The sequence below is a fragment of the Lissotriton helveticus genome, chromosome 9, assembly GCF_964261635.1.
Source record: "Lissotriton helveticus chromosome 9, aLisHel1.1, whole genome shotgun sequence".
Lineage (NCBI taxonomy): Eukaryota > Metazoa > Chordata > Amphibia > Caudata > Salamandridae > Lissotriton > Lissotriton helveticus.
This window is the reverse complement of record NC_136070.1, coordinates 148,096,175-148,115,500: the sequence shown is the minus strand read 5'-3', so window position 1 is coordinate 148,115,500 and position 19,326 is coordinate 148,096,175.

Below are 19,326 nucleotides of genomic sequence, written 5' to 3'. Positions count from 1 at the left end.
TCGGAGGCTGGGGGCTCCATTTCGGTGTCTCTTCCTGGTAAGTTTTCCACGGCTTCTGGCAGGAGCGGTAAGAAGTTTACACCTCATTCAGTTCTCTCAACGGCGCAGGATGTTTCCAATCTGGTGCCTACGAAGCAGGTTGCGGCTTCAAATATTTTCAGTTTAGTGCATGGCGGATCAAGTGTGGATTTGGATGTTTCGGCCGGGCTCTCTACACGGAGACCTGTGACCTGCTGGACAGCCTATGATGGTGGGGTTGGGGATGGTGAAATGCCTAGCACCAGTCATGATGTGTTGGATTGTCCTACGGATCATTGTGATCCAGAGGTAGAGGACAAATTGTATGATGGATCTTTAAATGATGATGTGGGTAACAGTACACCTTTTTTGGCTCATGGTTCAATGGGAAGGGGTAGGGGCACAATAAATTCTGCCAGTCTGTTACAGAGATCAAGAGCGGATTCTTCTTCAGGTCAAGGTCGGCGTGGCGGACATCGTGGTCGCGATGATCCTCAAGAATTCCAGAAGAGAGCTGCCCAGTTGACGTCAGGTAAGCCTCATTGATGGGCTGCTTGGTCACAACCTTTGACGGGCAAATACAACACTGTTTCTGGGTAGGTTGCTGTTGGGATGGCAAATCAAAGTATGGGTGGGATCACTTAGGAGCACGGTCTGCGGAGGAATTGATACCTTTTTCCCGTAGTATCGGTGAGTCTGATGTATCTTTGGAAGGCGACAAACAAGTAACGGTAAGGGATATTTCTGGTAAAGGACAGGCTTCAAGTTCCATGAACTGTCGGACAAAACTTCCGTATATGGGTTTAGCCATGCCACTCGGTATGCATCTGTCTGTAAAAACTAAGGAAAAAATTTGGCAACACGAATTTGTGGATGTATTCAAATTATTACATAGAGACATTCAAGCCAGAGAAGGGTCCAAGGAAGAGGAATGGGAACTATCTAGGCGTCCCAGAGTGCCCAAGAATATTGAGAATTGGACTGCGGCCTTTTTAATCTACACCAGCGTCTATTGTGAGAGGCACCAGGACAGGGCAGTTGCCATGTTTAAATACATAGATACTATACGCAGAGGGCAGTTCCAAGTTGGTGGGTACGCATTGTTAAGTTATGATGAGGAATTCAGGGCGAGACTCAGTATTTTCCCGGACAAGCCATGGGGGGAGGTGGATCAAGAACTATGGTTACAATGGATGTCATCCACCCAGACACATGCAACGACTCATACGGCTAGCGGGTTACCCATCATTTATTGGCCCTTTCTGCAGCGTCCCACCCAAATGGGGGCGTGTGTTTTGGGAAGGGGACAATTGCCGGCGGCAGGCACATGTTGGAATTTCAACCGCGGTACCTGCACCCGGCAATTTTGCCGTTTTAAACATGAGTGCTCACAATGTGGAGGGAGACATGCCCTTACTCAATGTCTCACGAACCAGTCTGTCGGGGATCCAGGGAGGGGTCAGAGAGGCAGAGGGTCCTTTCCCTCAGTTATTCCAAAAGGCTCCTACCCAGTTAATTTGCAGTACATGTTGCCTTGGCTGGAGCTTTATACTGATGCAGATGCGGCTTCCAAGTTATTTGGGGGGTTTTCTGTTGGTTTAAAATAGGTTATCAAGGGCCACGTTACCATTGATGGGCTGATAATTTAAAATCTGCCAAGGAACTACCCCATATTGTCCAACAAAAACTTGATAAGGTGTTGCAAGCCGGTAGAATAGTGGGCCCCTTTAATCAGCTTCCTTTACCAAATTTGATTGTCTCCCCTTTGGGCGTGGTTCCCAAGAAGGTGGTTGGCAAATTGTGGCTAATTCATCACCTGTCGTGGCCAGAGAGTCATTCAGTTAATGATTTTATCGCTCTCAGAGACTCTAACGTATCCTATACGTCGGTGGATGATGCTTTACGTCTGGTGCGATTGGCTGGTACTGGTGCTGAGCTTGTGAAATGTGATGTCCAGTCCGCTTTTCGTTTGCTGCCTATTCACGTGTCAGATTTCAAACTTCTAGGCATGTCCTTTAATGGTGCATTCTATGTGGATCGAGTTCTGCCTATGGGATGTTCAGTTTCATGTGCTTTGTTTGAAACCTTTAGCACTTTTTTACATTGGTGTTTGGTGCAAAAAAGTGGTCACGCTTCTGTTTGTCACTATTTGGACGATTTTCTGTTCATAGGTCAGGCAAAGCTGGGTCAATGTAGCAGAGTTTTACGCATTTTTCAGGTTATGGCGTCTGAATTTGGTGTACCATTAGCTCCTGAAAAAAAAGAAGGACCCTCGACCAAAATTACCTTTTTGGGGATTAAGATTGATACTGAAGACATGATGGCTCGTTTACCAGCAGATAAGGCTGATGAGATCAAGTCTTTCTTGTTGGAAGTTTTAAGCAGGACAAAGCTGGAGTTATGACAGGTTCAGCGTTTGCTGTGATACTTGAATTTCGCCTGTAGAGTGGTCAGGTATGGCAGGACATTTTGCAGGAGGCCGAGTATGGCTATGTCTGGAGCTTATCTTCCCCACCACAAAATACGGCTCACTAAAGCTATCAAAGATGACCAGTTGATCTGGCTTAAGTTATTGGAGGACTTTAATGGTGTTTCCATCTTTTTTGTCGAAGATGATACCATATGGCAGATACAAATTTTTTCGGACGCGTCTGGGGCTCACGGTTTTGGCCTCTTCTGGGAAGGTCGATGGTGCGCGGAGAGTTGGCCTAAGCAGTGGCTTCACCAAGGACGTAGTATTGCCTTTCTTGACTTTTTTCCCCTTATTGTTGCTTTGCTGGTCTGGGGTGAAGAATTCAGAGACAGATGTGTTCTATTTCATATTGACAACCTGTCGGTGGTGGATCTTGTCAATAGACAGCGAGCTAAGGATTTACGTGTTTTTAAGCTTTTGAGATCTTTTATGTTACAGAGTCTGCGCTTAAATATTGTTTTTAGAGCGAGACACATTCCAGGTGTTAACAATGCAATCGCAGACTCTTTATCTCGTTCTAATTGGCAGAGATTCCGCACATTGGCGCCAGGGGCGGACAGCGGCAAAACTGCGATTCCTCAAGACGTCTGGGCACTGGGGGAATGAGGATCATCGAGCTGGTTGAACAATCCATTGCTCCATCCACCAGACGCAGTTATCTCCAAGCTTGGTCTGAGTTTTTATGTTATGCTACGTCCCAGAATGTTTCAGATTTTTTGGTGGACAATAAAGGTTTCATGTTACAGTTTGTATTAGCATTAACGGAAAAGGGTTTATCTCATACCACCATTGCTGGTAACCTTTCTGGCATTTCATTTTATGGGAAACTGTTGTTGGGTCTGGATTTGGGTGGGGGCGTTTTATTGCGGCGTATGTTAAAAGGTTTTAGTAGACAGAGGGTTCATTCTTTGCCTTTGCAGGAGCCCATAACTTTCCCCCTTCTGCAGCAATTGTTGTTGCAATTGCCAAATTGTTGTTATTCCGGGTGGGTAGGTTACCCGATTTAGACTTAGTATGATTTGGTTGTTTTTCGGGGCGTTCAGAGTGTCTGAATTGCTGGGTTTGCGAGGTCAATCGGGCATTCAAACTAGTGATATTCATTTTCATCAGGGGTCTTTGAGGATTTTGTTGAAAAAATCAAAGACTGATCAATTGGGAATAGGGATGTGGATTCATTTGAGTGGGAGTGGTGTACAAGGTTGTTGTCCGATGGGGGAATGGGAATCCTTATTTAAGTCTGCTGAGTTTCGTCCTGGGGTGATATTTCAACATTGCAATGGGGACAGAATTACCTGTGGTCAGCTGCTTGCAGTTTTAAGGAAAGCTTTGATTCAGGTGGGACAAAACCCCTTATCATTTGGCACACTATCATTTAGAATTGGGGCTGCTACTGAAGTTTCTAGGCTGGGTTGGGTTTGGGAGGATATCAAACGGATTGGTAGATGGAAGTCAGACTGCTTTTCTCGCTATGTTAGGTGATGATTGAATGTGGCATTCTTTCCAGTAGGCCTGTCTAATTTTGTTTTTTCCGCCCTAGGTCGAGTTAAGTCTCTGCCAAGGAAAATGCAGACCTGGATTATAGGACACTCTTTTGTAAAATGGTCAGCTACATTTGTAGAGCAGCAGACTTGCGGCAGAGCTCTCGGCCTACACAGCAAGGGTCACGAAGTTTTTTGGAAGGGATTGGGTGGGATGAAATGGGGGGACCTATTTCCCTTGTTTTCCAGGTTGTCACGGGAGAGAGGTTTTCCTGATCTATTGATCATCCACATAGGTGAAAATGACCTGGTAAGGCTATCCGGTTAAACAGATGAAGCTGGATTTGGTGGTCATAAAAGACAATTGGTTGAGTACATCGTTGGTGTGGACTGAATACATTTATCGGCATCATTGGTGGGGGGCTCATAGTCAATTTGCATTGGAAAAAGCTTAACCGGGCCATGAAAATTTTTTGTCCTGCCATGGGTATCAAAGTTTTATCTCATGAGAACATCACAGGGTTTGAACAACATCTTTTTTGAGATGATGGTGTCCACCTTTCTCAGATAGACCAGGCATACTATCTGATGGAGTTGAGGTATCTCCTGGCGGGTTTTTGGGGCGAAAACCTGTGGTGTGATAGCAATAAAAAATAGCCTTGTTTCCTGAGCAGGTGGGGGGGGGGGGGAGGGGGTAGAAAACTCTTTGGTTTTCCTGGGTGGCGCTGTTTGGGGTCTGGATGGTCTGGAGTGGGCTTATCCTTTCCCTCTGGGGTGGGGGGAGAGTAGACGGAAAAGATGGGTAGGAAAAAGTTAAAGAGGAAGAAAATGAAATGTTGGGATTGTACAGTATGTGGGGTTTAGTGATAAGTATTGTTGGGAATGCTTTGATTATATATTTATGAGGAAAAACGTTTGAAGTTTTGCTAATGTTTTATTTCTCTCTCATGACAAATAATTTTGCTTTAAGAAGGATTTTTCTGTTTGCCTGTCCTAATAAAGTGACCTTTTCTGCTATGAATAACAAGGTGTGGATTGTTGTTATTGCGCGATGGGACCCAGGGGGATCTGGCGCAAGCCGGTGTCCCCCTGGGATTATTCGCGCGATGGAACAATCCATCGAACGCGATAGGTGGGGAGCAGACTAGTGGGCACGGTTTAGGTTTTCAGACCTGCGTAGGTTTTTGCCGGGCGGGAACGCCTCACTTGAGGTATTTTGTCTGCCAGCGTTGTTTGTCCCACCCACCCAACCCTTAATTTTTGCTGCTTTTCCTTTGTTTTTAAAAAAAACCAAAAATTAAAAAAAAAAACATCATATCGTCACATTAGGACGGGTAACAGTTTTTTCCTTTCATTATTTTTCTTTTTCTTTAGGCGCTCTTTGGGGGTCTGGATGGTCTGGAGCGGGCTTATCCTTTCCCTCTGGGGTAGGGGGAGGGTAGACGGAAAAGATGGGTAGGAAAAAGTTAAAGAGGAAGAAAATGAAATGTTGGGATTGTACAGTATGTGGGGGTTAGTGATAAGTATTGTTGGGAATGTTTTGATTCTATATTTATGAGGAAAAACGTTTGAAGTTTGCTAATGTTTTTTATTTCTCTCTCGTGACAAATAATTTTGCTTTAAGAAGGATTATTCTGTTTGCCTGTCCTAATAAAGTGACCTTTTCTGCTATGAATAACAAGGTGTGGATTGTTGTTATTGCGCGATGAGTTAGTGACATAGATGCCTTCAGTCTTGCTCAAAATGGAGTTTCACGTAGATATGTGGTCTAAATAAAACACATTAACAACTTAACTTCTATACATCATAAGAAACTTGTTTCAAGTGCAAATATGTTAATTCAGTTAAACGTAGAATTGCGTGTGTAAGAATCCATGGCATATGTTACAGAGGTGCAAAAAATAAAATCCATAAAACGTTTCTAAAATTGTTTTGGCTTTTCCTAGTGGTTTTGGAGGAGGAAGGTTTTGTGCTAGTGACACCAACGTGTGATCGAATGGTCTCACTTAGGGTTGCGACTCTTCCCAGAGCAAAATATCGGCCATTTGTTAATGTTTTAGATTTTGCAAGGATCCAGCCATCAGAACACCTAAATATAACTTTATAAAAATCGTCTGTATACATTTTGAACCTGGCCTACCTGACTAATTACCAGTCCAGGATCATCAAGGCAACTCTAGACCACATTTTAAAGTTCTTTTGTATTATATTTAATGTTTAAACTATGTACTGAGAAGGAGAAAATACCAGCTTTAGGTGATTTTCCTAATATTTTTACTAGTAGAGGTATTAAAATACTGGTCATGCTGGTAAAAAACATCCAGGTGCAACCCTACTCAGTGTACATTTACTTTGAAACTGCCATAAATTACGCTCAAAAATGGCCCGATTACTTACTAGTAATCCTCATTACTATTAGTCGTTCCCGTCCAAGTCATTACTTATATGAGGAACAAGGTCTGCTTTAGGAATGGGCAAGCTGGACTCAGGCCCAAAGCACCTTGGTTTAGAGGGGCACAATGAACTTGCTTTAAATTGTTTTTTAATTTTTATTTCAGGCTGTAAGACCAGTTCATTATTTTCAGACTTCCCCATAAATCGTTTAGTTCCTTTTCCTTAATTGACCTCTATTTCCCTTCACCCCTCCACCTTCCTTCTCCTTAACTCCCCGCCCACCAAAACATATCCTGTGGCCTCCAATTTGGCACAAAGGTTCAGGAAGTGCACAAAAGTTCCTTTCTCCGCAGACAGTATCTGAGAAAAGGTAAGCCTTGATTAGGAAATAAGCCTAGTTACAAGGAAAAAGAAATACCATTTATAACTCCACCTTCCCGCAGATGGGTACTCCATATATAATAACCTCCACCAGCATCTCCTGTCATTCAAAGACTCATCAAAGGCTTGAACCAGGGAGGGTGGGCTGGTAGTATTTACTAGAAAGAGGACAAGTAGGACTAAGACTCATGAAGATTACTGGTAAGCAATAAGGCCATTACCTCTATGTCCCTCAACCTCGTGCCAGACATTACTTATATGTGACATACAAAAGCACTCACATGCTTTTGATGCAGATGACATCATCACAACAATCTAATGTAAAACTGAGTTAATTTTAATCGTAATTTAGTGATTATTAGAAAAATATCCTAGTTAAAAATTATAACCAGTCGCACCATAGAAGACTGCAATACCCCTACACCAAAGTTCTTCTATCGTTTTTGCACATTCAGTAGTCTATAATGTTTTATGAATGTGTGATCTGCACCCCTAGTACAGGATCTACAAATCTCCTCTAATGAAATCTACAATTTAATTGTCTCTCTTACCCAAAGTTCCTTTAATTGTCTAGCCTTCTTGACCAGAAAGGTCAAAGGTTATAAACAGCAAGTTCATCTTCCTGAATGCACTGGATCAATCGAAATACACCGATACATCCAACACGCTTAACAACCTTTCTTCATCAGAAGAAGAGAATGGAAAAAAACAGGTAAAATAGTTTCCTGAGAAGTATAAAACAGAAAGAAAACTTTGCCAAAAAAAACTGAATAGCTGATGTTTCAAAGGGAGCTAACTGTAAATATTTCAAAACCAAAGGAATATATCAAGGAGGTTCAGAAGAACAATAGAGTGGCTGTGCAATCAAAAACTCCTAAAAAACCTATTCAACAAAATTTCAAACTCGTAAAATGCAGAATCTGCTTCACGAAAACCCTTCACAGCAAAACACAGAACTTTGAAAGTAGATAAGGCCAAGTTCTTGTCTAAGCCAGCAACTAAGAATTGCAGAATAGAACAATTTTAACAAGAAGTAGGTGATGAATTCTGATGAGAAAACCAGGCATCAAAATTGCCCCAATGCCTAGAGTGGAACTTCAAAGTAGATGTCTTTCTAGAATTTAGAATTAATAGAACCAAATTAGAATGTACCCCCTGCCTTAAAAGAGTCAACCTCCATCTTCCAGACTGACAGGGTGAGAGAGTTGTTAAGTACATGGTTGGAGATGTTCAGCGTAGATGGCAGATGAGGTAGAATTTCACGGCATAACCAGCGCCAACTGAGAAGTGGGAACCAAATTGTATGAGGTCAATAAGGTACCACCACATCCATAAGCACCTTCTTGCACCTGCTCTTCGATAAGAACTTCTGAGTCAAAGTAAACAGAAGAAATACATACAACAGTTCCTTGGCGATTTCTACAGCAGAGCATTCACACTGTATGTCTTTGATTGATCAGTTGTGTAAAACCTTGGTAACTGAGTGTATATCCTGGATGCAAAGAGATTAATGTATGGGATGCCAGACCATGAGCATATCTGTGTAAAAATCCTCTTGGCTAGTGTTCGATTCTGAGAGGAAGCAAACACTCTGCTTAGTGGCTCTGCTGTCACATTGTCCAAATCTCGTATGTGAACTACCATTATTGAAAAAAGATGCTCCTCTGCCCAGAGACCCCCTGGCTCATGCTACCTTTTTCAGAGATTTTGAGTGTGTGCTTCTATGATGGTATATAATGGCCACAGACAATGAATTGTCGTTGCTTATCAACACATGATAAGTCATATTCCTTATTATGGCAACCCAGCCCACTGCACTAGATCCATGATAAAAAAAAATCAGTGCAGGTTCCAGGTGCATTGGGATCCCCTTCAGAAGATTGTCCCATACTACCAACCACAGGAGAGCTTCCCCGATTGTTTGAGTGAACATAATCCTGTGTTCGAGACTCTGAAGTGAAGGAAACAAATGTGAGTGCAGGGGGCCACACAAGAGGCATGAGGTGCAGCCTTGCCCACCCACTGTACCATAAACACTGAGGCCACAATGAGACTGTATATCTCCATCCACTCCATTGTCGCTGCTTCTTTCTACATTAACATTTCAGACAAGAGTCTCCTATGATATTGGACTCTTTCCATTGGAAGAAACATTTTCCCCAAATGATTGCAGAATCTTGCCCCAATGAAAAGCCGATCCAATGAAGGAGTTAGCTGACACTTGGCCCTGTTTAGGAAACCATGTTGACATAGTCTAGCAATGGTCAGTTTGATAAGGCGATTTAGCTGCAGCTGCGATGGGGCCTGCATTTGAAAAAGAGGAAGGACAAGGAGAGTTGGCCGGTCCAGCATACAGCCTCCTTATATCATGTGAAAAAAACAATAAAGTATACTGCTCCGAAATCTCAATTAGGGGTCCGGAGTGTTAGTAGTCACCTAAAGCATTTGCTTAGTAAAGCAAGTGCCCTCACCCACCCAAAGGTGGCATGCTTCATCATTTTGCCTGTTTATTGTTGGGCTGGCACTGCAATGCCCAGCGGGCTCCTCGAGTGGGCTCTTTGCCAGAGATCTTCTTGATGTGCCAAAGTGGTATCAGAAATGTGAAGTATATCCCAGTAAATGAGTTTGAAAGATTGGAGAAAGGTGCAATCTAAAATTGACTAGAGGTTTTTCTAGAATTGTTTTCAGTATGAGTGCCAATATCTGTGGCAAAGTTAAAAATATGAGTGAAGCTAAGGGATATAATGTTCCCGACTTTTCCTAAACAAAAACAGTGAAGTCTACTGAGTTGTTAGAGTGTTAGGTCGAAAATTGTCATGCCTGTTTAGTCAAGATAGCAGCATTTCACCAGGGTCAAACTCTATGAAGGTGTACATAATCTTCACTTGGGGAGAGTAAATGTTATAGGCTGTTCTATTCTAAAGGATGAGGAATCTTTTCTTTATTTATATGTTTTATGGAGCTTGTCTTGCTGTTCAGACCCAAACAATTTTACACAGTGAAAAGGAATCCTGAAAGCTGGAGATCTATTGTCAGTATTGCAGTCTTTCAAAAATAGATAATGTCTTGCTGCGATGGACGTGCTGTGCCATAAGCCATTGCCAATGCCCTTACAGCATCAAAAGAGATATCTGAGATAACCTCCACTTGCTTCTTCCTGTCCTCTAACACGTTTGTTCACTCTTTACCTTCTTGGACCGCTGTTAATAGTTCCTTCAAATATGAAAGGAGTGACTGTACAGTATAAGCTCCATAACCCCCTGTACATAGAGCGATTTGAGAACAAGAGTAGACAGGAAGGACTGCACAAGATTTTGTCTGCTGAATTTCTTAGAATAGTCTTCTCTGCTATGGAGGATCTTCCTACAAGACTTGCCACCACCGAATCTACATGAATATTGTCTGGGAGCTTCTCATCCATGGAATCCAATGGTTACAGTTGTCCCATCAACCTAGGGAAATTAATACAATCTGGATCCTTTCATTCATCAAGCACTACATGCATAACATACTGAGGAATTGGAAGCCCTACACGTTGTGACATCTTAATCTGGCATAACACAATATCCTTAGAGGTACTAGCTATTTTCTCCACAGGAAACCTCATATTCTCATAAATGTGGTTGAACACATTTGGCAACAAATCTTTAGAAATATATTTATCTTTCAAGTCCGGAGATTAAGTTATTGTCTCGTCAAATAACTCTGATGCTGCAACCTCAGCTTATACATACACGTGCGCTGAAGTACATCTACCAGCGCCGTCTTTTTCTTTAGGGAGACCAACATTTTCAAAATCAGTTTCTTAATGTTTTCTCTCCTCTTTATCCATACCCCTGGACCTTTTAATATGAGACGATTCCAGAGCCTAGTGACCAGAATCAGAAAGAGAAGGAGAATGATGTTTCCTCTTCTGCATATGTTTTACCAAAGTAGTATTTATCCCAGGATTCCAAAAATCAAATCACAATGTTAAAAAAACCTCTAATCATAACATGAATGAGTCACCTCTGCTCCTTTTAAATAATAAAACAACCTATAACGCCTCAATAGAAAGCACATGTTAAAATAGAAAGTATGCACATGCATGGATCACTCCAATCCAGCTCATGCACTAATACCTGGAATCCTTCAAAAACAGAACACTGCTCTCTCGCACATGTGGGAGAACCAACATTACAGAACTGCCTTTATTCCCTGTAGTTTTCAACTACAGTCTCCAAACCAATCAATTCATTTAGCCGGCAAGTATTTACTTTACTTTTTCTAAAATAAAATTCATGTATCTAAAATACAACAAACAACCTCATCCTCCTCAACTAAGATGGGTGTATTAAAGGCAACTCCAACTCATGACACACTACTTTGGGATTCAGGCGATCCATGCATTACTTTACCATAGCCTTATTGCTCCCACAAAGGCATTCAGGTTCTCCCAAAACCTAGCAGGAACAGATACCCATACACAAACAATCCGAGATAGTAGCCCAGCTACCAACTCTTCTCCTATTCCTTGCCCCAATAGGAAACAAAACGGAAAGCACTAGGGAAGGCTATTCTATATATATTTCCCAGCTGAAGGTGGGTGGGGTTATAAATGGAATTTGCTGTTTTGTTTCATGTTCCATGTATTTGCTCATCTTTCCCCATATAAGTAATGACTGGGATGAGGACGAGGGACGTAGAGGTAATGTACAGTTCTTACACTTGCCAACGCCTCCTGATTTAGGTGGAAGACCCCTTCTTCCTAAAGCTGAAAATGGATGTCTTTCCTCTTTCACATATACAAGTTTGTACTTCAATGCAAGTCAAAGGGAATATACATTCCACCAATTATATTTCTTAAGCTCCATCTTCTCTGTTCCCAAATATCAGTATGTATAATTTAGGCATTTCAGTAATATGCAGTGTAAAGCAGTGCTATGATTTTGCCACAGGCAATAAACATCAAAGTCAAAAGATACCAGCATCCACAGATACAGTTAAATGAGGTGTACCTTTTGAAACGATCCATTCATATGCCAAATGTGCAAACAGTTTAAAAGTGCTCATGATAATCCTGTCACAATTGTTAGATTCCTCAGTCACCAGTATTTCTGTGTGCATGTGTGTGCCATTTTTATGACGTTTAAATTGACAGCACGGCTGTCTGCAAAATGTCTTCCTTACAAAACATATAGAAGTGGGATTTGGACGAGCCCTCTTCACACAGTGGTGTAATGGGATCAGCTTCTTTCAGTAATTGACTTGAAGCATTATCTTATCTAAAGTCAGCCCATAGGAGTATTACTGTCTCACATCAATTTAATGGAATTGCGTTTGTACTGCACTACATATGCTAGGTGGCCAGGTGATATGTTACACAATGAGGGAAACTTTTATTGAAAAAGTGTTGTATCTGCAAGGTGGATCTATGTACCAATCCTTTTAGTGTGTTAAAAAGAAGATTGAGAGTGTGCACGTTTTACCTTAGTTGGCTTCTTTGAGTTACTTTGCTGTCCCTTGTAGATTTTCTTGGTGACTGCCGATCCTTGTGCCCGTTCCCTCTACTGGAAACAGCATTTCAGATTGCTGCTCTAAAATTTGTGATGGTTTAGTGAGAAAGAAAGAGCCGCCTGGAAGGTCTGTATTGCACTTCACAAAGATTGCTGTTTATTGTTGTGTAAAAATACTTTTTTTTATTTCAAAGAAGTTTATTGAGTTTTGGGCAAAAGTTACAGAAGAAAAACAATAATGTAAATACATTGCAGGTACAATGAACAATCCTCTTGTACAAGATTAGTTAATAGGCAATAACCTGTAAGCCATTCAGGGCACGTGTGGTCTGGCTTCCACCAGTAGATTCCGTAGGTTGTCGAAGTATATAAAATATATAGGTCCTGATTTAGAATTATTTGTTAGATGGGTAAATATCATTCAGGGGGATGTAGAACGTTACTCTGTCAGCATGACAGACATCCCCTTCACCAAATTTAGAAATATCTGCAGGCCCCACTGACATCTCTACATTGACAGGTAACGCCGTCATTGCGGTTCCTGTGTATGTAGGAAAAGTTTGACAGATGGTACCGTCAGCCATAATAGACAGCCATTAAACTTTTCAAGTTTTCGTTCTTCTCAAAAAAAACCTTCCAAAGTGGGAGTGGGTCTGTGAAAAACAAAAAAACTAATGACCCTCCATATCCTGGGAATTGTATCCCAGGGTGTAGAGGCTATTAATGATTCAGGGTGGACAGTGTAACGTCCTATCTCGGAATGCCCAAACTCTGTAGGGCCTTCAAAGGAAATATTCAGTCAATGGATCAACGGATCCAACAGGGCTCCTTCGTGGAATACTTATGGCCTGCCTGTCTCTAAATAAGGCAGGAGGACCAAGGGATTGGAATGCAGGGTACTCTCTCGTGTCTGCGACAGGTCACCCTGCCAGACAAATTCTAAATCAGGCGCTTCGTTTACGTTCCATATAGTCCTCAGTTTTATGCTTGTCTTTAAATAATCACTACACCATAAACAGTGATTCTGCACAGTTTTGTGATCTGGGCTAATTGAGTCTGCAGACTTCATTCCCTTGTAAAATACATATTCAGTTGTGCTGAACTTCAGACATTCATAGCAAAGTCTCCATTTTCCATTTCCAAGCGTATAAGAAATGTGAAAATAGCTCCACATTTTTCATTACAGGTTCAGCCTGCAATAAGAAACCGATACAGTGTTTGCACAAATACATAGCATTGAATATTCTTAAAATAATCATATCATTTGTATTTACATTTGATACTTGTATTTAAACAAACCAACCTCTGACACAGAGGGGCACAAATGTCCCAGCAGTGAAAGGGTTATGGAAAGTCAACTCTACAATTTGGCCCCATAGAAAGCTCCCCATGTGCTATGTGGTGTGGTGCGTCAGCAGTGTGATGAGCAGTGGCCGGGGTCGAGAGTTCAGAGAAATGGAACGTTGTAGTGGTGGGTAGACCAGGGTTCCTGGCACTGGGCGCGATCCAGACGCAGGTGGGTTTGCCTTTTGTGCACCTTTGGCGCATCTGCACTGCAGCCATCTTTAAGCAGGACCTGAGAGGCACGCAGGGGGCAGTGGGCGGGGCTGAAAAGGGCAAGGCAGGTGGGAAAGTGGGAGACGGGAAATAGGAGGTGGGAATGGAATGGTGGCATAGTGCCAACATCGGCACATACCCCAGCCCTCCCACAACAATGACTGAATAACAAACACAACACAATTGTTTGGTGGAGAAAGTTGCTGCAGGTTTATTTGCATAACATGTTGGGTTATCTTACGGGCGATCCAGGGTAGGCAGCCCCTCGCCACCTGCCCACCTGATGAACCATAAAACCCCAGTGGTCTTAACCGCGGGGTGTTGTCAATTTGGGGGAAGGGATAGCCCCTCCCACCCGCGGACCTCCAGTCCACCCCTTACTCACGCCCCGGTTGTTCAGGTCCACAACCGCCCGTTAGACTAACGGGGCGCCGTCACTCCTCCAGGATCTCACGCGAGGACCTCCCTGGGGATAATTGGCTTTAGCACCCTTACTGTGCTCCTGTAGAGGGTATCTTTCTGTACCTTAAAGCCTTTGGATCGCCCTGTAACTCCACCTGCAACACAAAGAAAATAGTATTAAATGAAGCCCCCCCCGCTGCCCGACACCCGGGTTCGCGGTAAGGAGGGAAAATAGTGTCGGGCAGCTCGGCCCGGCAGGAGGAGGGCGACTGTCCTCAGCGATGTCCAGGACCAAAGAGGGCGCTAAGATGGCGGAAAAGGTAATTATACCCCCTCAACCACCCCCTTGCCGGAAGTGATGTCACTCAGGGACCCCACAGGTCCCCAACACTAGACTGCTAGCTGGGTCTGTGCCATCGTGTGGCACTAAGGGTGGCCGCCCTCTTAGGTGGCTGGAGCAGGGTTCAGAAGGGTCATGCCTGGTCAGAGCACCAGGCACAGGTGAGTCCTAGAGGGGAGGGCTATGCCCCTGCTTACATAGACCTAGTTCCTTGTTCGAAACACTCAGTTTACAAGTACGTGCTTTCGTTCCTTTTCTTTCTTCATTCAATTAACATTTATCCTAGAGGATGAGGAGTCTGGTAGCTCAGTGGAATAATGCATTCAGTCCAGGAATTGGTGGTTGCCTTCATAATCATAATTTGAATATTGGTGGGTCCACCGTTGAGTAACACTAAAACATGTTATATCCAGCACAAAGAAACCCACAGATGTACGTGTGCTTCACAATACACATTTTTCAAATGTATGTTTCAAGATCACTAAAAACAATCAGTGCTGCAAGCCCCCTAGCAGCATTTGATTTACAGGCCCTGGGCACACATGGTGCACTATACTAAGGTCTGACAAGTAAATCAAACAAGCCAATCATAAAGTCACTAATCCATTACAATACTTTACCATAGAGAGCACTTGCACTGTGGCACTGACTAGCAGTGGCACAGTGCCCAAAGCATCTAAAACCAGCAAAACATATCGAAAACAGAGGAGACAACAGAAAAAAAAATGGAAGGGAGGCTCACGCCAATGGTACCAGGACTAACAGTAATCATTCAAAGTATGGACACTGATGACGACTTAGGTGGTCAAGATACTGACGATGATTGTTATAATAAAGGCGCCTCTGACCCCTCTGCCCTTCTGTCGAAAACCAAAGTTTTGACCTTAGATCCCTTTGAGGCACAAACTATTTTGGATCCTCAGGGCCTCCCAATGTTTATCCCCGGTCTTATTCATCATCCAAATTGCACAGAATGGTTTCTTATTGAACATGTTGGCGAATACATCATTTCCAGACTGTGTTTACCGTTGGACAAGTAAACCAGGGTCATACTAAAATCTGAATGTCCTAGAGCTTCTCTGTCATTCAATGTTACTTCTACCTCTATTGATCCTACCCTATTAACGTTTTTCTCTAAATTCAGCAAAAACCAGCATAAGGGTGCCGACAATGCTTGGTCTACTTGCCAAGACAAACTACTTGATCTGGTGGTTCCGTTTGCTTGAATCTTTGATCTGGCAGAATCTGCTAAACTAGACAATTGGGGGCGTGGCCAAGATAGCGACAGAGTGAGAAGTGTCTCTTCTCAGCTCCATCTCAGCCAGGCCGAAAACCTCCTCCCGCCTTGGTTACAGCCTCATCTCTGTTGGATCCCCAAAGTAGAGGAACCAGGGCGATCCACTGGGGCCCCGGTCACAGCAAAAAAGAAACTTGGGTCCAGAAAGCAGCCGAAAAGAGCAAGGCTAATGAGCTAGAAGGCGTGACCAGAGCCGGCCTAGATTCAGATGATGGGGGCTGAAGCCGGTGTCAGAGAGAGAGAGCTGCGGCCAAGGGGACCCAAACTCTGTGCATTGACATCCCGGTAGCCTGCAGTCGAGAAGTTGGGGCAGCACTGAATCGCCACACAAGGTAGAGTGACCCAGGCAGCCGAGCGACAGAGAGGCAGCACGCTCAGTGAGAGCCCGCTGGGCTCGATTAAGGGACAGCGAGAGCTGACTGACACAGCCAGGTGCCTGGGTGAGGCCCAGAGCGCCGGACAAGAGGTCCCACGGTGAGCCAGAAGCATCAACCAAGAAGCAGGAGGTGAGTCAAGACACCGGCTGAGACCTTGGGAGTCGGGGCCTATCGGCTGAGGGCGAGACCCTGAGCATGGAAGTAGGCCTGAGGGGAGGAGAGGCCTCCCATGGCCCATGACCAGAGGGGAGAGACTTTGCAACTTGCATCTGCCAGGTTAGCACTGAATTACCGGCCATAAGGTGGGTCAGCTTGATACGCGAGCAGAGTCCAACAAGGAGGCCTGCCCGCATGGGGCAGAGAGTCGGGTCTGGTTAGGCTCTAGGGCCTGAGAACGGGTCCTGGGATACAGACAAGACAGCGAGAGGCGCTTAGTTGGGGGCGAACGGCACTGCCGACAATGCGATTGGGGCCGCAGAGGGAGAGCACTGGCATTCCAGGCTGGAAGGCACATCCCTCACGTACAGCTACTGATCAAAAGGGGTGAAAACTAGCCTTAGGACTGGGAGAAGGTTGGCACTTTCTAACTCAATAAATGTGTAAGAACTGTACAGAGCCTGCTCCTAGGGAAAGAAGCAGACAAAGACTAATCATCGTCGGTCGGAGCCCAGGCCTAGGAGGATCTTGATAACTTAGAAACACTGGCATCCTGGTCGGAAGAACCAGACATATAACTATACATAGACTCGAGTACAGTCTGGGCACGCCTCACTCTAAACAGGGAGGAATCCGAGGTGGGAGCTTCGGCAACCGCAAGAGATGGAGGAATGGAGGATCCAGTAGAGACCCTGTCAAGGGGGATCCCAGAGAGCCTGTATACCCTCCCCAACTCAGACAGTACCCACTACTGACATGAGGCATTTGATCGCACCATATACGACACCGCAAAAATGGCGTCAGTGAGGATGAAAAAAGGGGGCTCCATTAAGGACATGTTCACAAAATCGGGAGGCCCCCAGGCAGGCGAGAACAAAGGAGGACAAAGCAGAGCGCCTTCCCCGTCGTCGGAGGACCCGGAGGCACCGGTCACACGCCTCTATTCAGAGGCTTTGTCCTCAGGCTTGAGAGAAGATCTACAGGAAGTTAAAAGGGATTTAGCAAGCGAACTACAAGCAGTCAGAAAGGAAGCGGCATACATTGGTGAGCAGGTATATACTCTAGAGGAAAGGGGAACCTCGTGTGATGAAGAAATAGATCAACTATAACAAGAAATCATTCATCTGTCAGAACAACAACTCGACCTCCAGGCCCACGCGGAGGACTTGGAAATCGCTCTAGGAGAAATATCATTCGCATCAGAGGAGCCCCGAGGAACGCAGAAGGAGAAACCATTGAGACGTACATAACTGAACACTTTAGACAAATCCTCGGGGACACCACGGCAGAGACAATTCATCTGTACAGTACCCAAAGAGTGGGGAGCTGGGGCTCTGGAAGGCCCACTGGGCATTTTGACCTGCGTCCACAGTTTTGCACTCAAAGAAGTGATCCATAAAAAAAGGCTTGTGAGCTGCCAGCTGTACAGTTTAAAGGCCAGGCGCTCCACCTGTTTCAGGATCTGGCCGCCTCAACACTCCAAAAACGACACAGTCATAACCTTCCTGCAAGAACAGAAAGTGGCCCACTGTACCGAGGGCGGTCGGACCAAGCAAGGGGTGAACCCACCTGATGACTCGGAGACTGTGACCACCATCATCTCCCCTCTTGTTTCTCAGCAGCAGGACGACTGGACATGCCTGGAAGTACGGACGTACGGCAAAGACGGGGAAAAGGGAAATTTTCCTTTAAGACGGAGGACTGGTCGCAAAACCACGCCCCTAGCGATGACAACGAAGAGGCAGGGCCTTCAAAGAAGCGCAGAAGGCAGATATCCATGTGTGCTATCACCGGAGGAGTCGGGCGAGTTGTTAGCGGAGTGAACCAGGCGAAATTCAGAGGAGGAGCGGTGGAGGAGGAGCAGTCACAAGACATTAAGGAGCCAGGAGGCCAACGTTCCCGTGTGTCGCCCAGCCACGTTCCAGGAGGAGCGTGGCTTTAGCAGGTACACAAACGTTTCACGGGCTGGGAGGGTAAAAGGGAGAGCCTGAGAACCTAGAGTGAAGGTCCCCATATCCCGTTGATCCTGCCATGAGCACTGTCCTCACTTATTTAGATGTGCTGCGCACCGTGTGATCCCTCACTAATCCCCTCCCTTACCAGCCTTGTATGACCGTGCACCACATTTACACCTAGTTTCTTTTTTCCCTTCTCGATCCCCCCCTGTCCGGACGGACCCACGCTGGAGTGCTTAAGAAGAGGGCGGGCCTCGCAGAGGGACCGAGAATCCAGGGAGAAGTCAGCAGAACCACCTTTGCTCTATTATAGACTGGTCCCACGAAGCAAACGTGTACTCAGGCCAAGCCTCTTTAATCCCATCTCGTCTCCCGTCTGTGTATCATAACCAGCAACACCCACTCATTGAGGTCACCCATTTAGATTGATATTTAGGTGTCAAGGCCAACTCTGGCAGCTCTGCTCCATATCAGAAGGGGCGGAGCTACTCCAGATTGAGCTACTGGAGGAACCCCAACTGAACGTACAACTCGATAGACAGAGACATTATACCAGTGGGAGATGGAGGAAGGTCCCGGGGGGGGCAGCTGGGGCTCTGGCCCAGACCCGGAAACTAGGACGACTGAAAGAAAAGCACTCCTAGCCAAGCTAGTGGAGGGTACAATAAGCAATAAACTGGCATGAGGTGGCACAGCACATAAGGGATGGGCAGCGGGAGGGCTGAAGACGGAGAGGAAGACCCACACAAAAGACTCATTACTGGTACGGAGATGGCTCACCTAGGGCCATCCCCAACCGAGAGACTTTTGTTAATCGATGTTCTCATTATAGGGTTTGTTTACAGGTGACTGTTAATTAGCCAACACATTTATTCATTTTCAACCCATGATGTACTTTCGCGGGAACTGGGGGAGGGTGGAGGGGAACCCATGGAAGGGAACATGAATCACCCTATGGTATTGACATGATAGCGGATCCACAGTCCCTGAGGCTTGTGACTCT